Below are 2,440 nucleotides of genomic sequence, written 5' to 3'. Positions count from 1 at the left end.
AAAAAAAAAAAAAAAAAGAGAAAAAAAAGCAAAAAAAAACTCGTCCACTCGTGCGCCTTCCTAGGACTTAGCCTTACGAATCTACTATTTACACTGCGCCGTTGTTGCTCTTTTCTCTCACGGTTTCTTCAATGCCGAATTGTTATACGCGCTTCGCTTTTTCTCCTTTCTGTTCTCCTTCTTCCTTCCTCTCGCTCACGCACACGCACGCATCTCACACGCTCTCCCATCTCATCATGCCTCTCCTCTCCATCTCTCTGCAAACGCGTTCCTCTCACGCGTTTATGCGTTTTCATTCCCGCGCGCGTATTCGTTTGCCTACGCATTTCACTCGATCCATCTCTGTCTTGTAACGACACGCGACTCCACGCGCGAACGCGCTTCGTCGCGCGCCTTTTTCTACTTTTCTCCGTATTCTGTTCCCATTTTCTCGTTCTTCCCTGTTTCTTCGTCGTCTTTCCGACAGCGAAACGACGAACCTGTGGTCACTGGCGTTCACGCGCGTTTCTCGCCAGTTGCTCTTTCGCGAAGCAGGAGAAACAACTCGACGCGAGCGGGTAATTTTGTGGGTAGGATTAGAAGCGAGACAGAGGTGGTTGTATTGAAAACTCGTTTATTGAATGGAGACGGGAGACACGAGATGTTTATCGGCTTACAAAGGTACTACGCATTCGGCTGATTGCAAACTCTGGCGGCCGCGGCGGGCCTGGTTCAGTCTCATATACACATGTTCCCGACGAAATATCGTCCCTTTTTTTTTTTTCTTTTTTCAATCATCTTTTACTTTTTAAAATCGTTTCGAATCGCGCGCCTTTCTCCGGCTGCGAGGACGCAGCCGACCAATCTAAGAAAAAAAAAACTGTCTGTTTTTTACCTTCTTTCCTGCCTTGATGGTTGCTGCTTCCATCGTTCCTTCTTCTATTACGTGTATACATTTTTTTTTTTTTTTAATCCGCGTCATCGTATTTTTATCATCGGTATTTTTGTTATACTTTTGTTGCGATTTTTGCCCCGACTCACTTGCACAAGCACGCTCACGTTCCATTCGTTCATTTGTGTTCCTCTTATATTCTTTCCTCTCTCTCTCTCTCTCTCTCTCTCTTTCTAAATGTACGTTTGTTCCTGGTCGATTCCATGCATACACACTCTTTCTCTCTCTCTCTCTCTCTCTCTTGCTCTCTATGATTTTTTTCTCTTTCTTACTATCGTTCCTCTCACACTCGTACGCTCGTCTTTTTTTTTTTTGTTGTTTTCTTTCCCTACGCGCACAATACACAAGATGATAACGTTTCTGTTTTTTTACGATTATTATACCTTACACATGTTACAATAATATTAATTACTTTTAATAATATTCAATAATTATAGTAGAGTAGATGATCGATGAATGAGGTGGAGTACTGTACAGGATGCGCGATTTCCATGATTATCACATGTAAGATAGATTACTCAATTTTTTTTTTTTTTCTGTAACATTCAATCCTCCTCTCCTCTTCGTCCGCTTCTCTTCCTCACCATTACTGTTCTCCCACCCCCCCTTCCTGTTTTGTTCTCCACAGAAGGGCGGAGGAGGGGGGGGGGGCAGGGCATCGACACGCTATCGTCGAAGATCATCTTGATCAGATAGCCTCTCGTCCTTGTTCCTGCCGTTGTTGTTCTCGCAGTTTTCGTCGATAAAGTGGTAAAGGTGTAGGTAGATGGGTAGGTAAGCTTCCGTTTTTATTATTATTTTTCTTTTTTTTTTTTTTCTTTTTTTTCGTTAGGTATTACAGGTGAATCCCAAAGAAGCACGCTTTTACTCTCCGTGTGTGTTTCCCCTGGTTGCCGGATGCGCGCATCTCGAGGCATCACTCTCCCGAGAATGCGCTCCGTGACTCGATCGATCAATCGTCCACGGTCCACGGTATTAAAATCGCGACACGTTTTTTTTTTTTTTTCTGTTTTCCCCGGAGAGCGGAGAAACAAACCAAAACAGATAGCAGTCCTCCCATGCACTCTGCACTCCCAAAAATTCGTTCTCCGTTCTGTCCTCATCTGTCGCGCCCGACACGCATCGCAACGTTACATACATGCGTATTGTTGCGTATATTATCAACCAAATGTCCGCGTAAACAGGGGAGGGGGGGGTGGCGGAAACACGAACCTGGTTCCCGCCATTTGGCCACCTGGTCGTGCCATTACTCTCCCTTGTCGCGTGTCGTCGCGCAGTTTGTTCTTCCTTCCGTCCTTCCCGTTGAAAATCGATAGTTTAATAGTTTAAATTAATAAATTATTTGGTTTATCACGCGCTGCTGAGCGTCCTGGCACTTTTGCATGGTTCGTGTCTCGGGAGGGGAGCGACGCGTGGAGCATGCGCGCCACACTAACTATACATCACCGTTGTTGTACCAAATGAACAAAAAAAAAAAAAAAAAAAAAAAAAAAAAAAAAAGAAAAAAAA

The sequence above is a fragment of the Frieseomelitta varia genome, unplaced genomic scaffold (genome assembly GCF_011392965.1).
Source record: "Frieseomelitta varia isolate USP_RPSP 00005682 unplaced genomic scaffold, Fvar_1.2 scaffold_280, whole genome shotgun sequence".
Lineage (NCBI taxonomy): Eukaryota > Metazoa > Arthropoda > Insecta > Hymenoptera > Apidae > Frieseomelitta > Frieseomelitta varia.
This window is presented reverse-complemented; position numbering follows the sequence as displayed.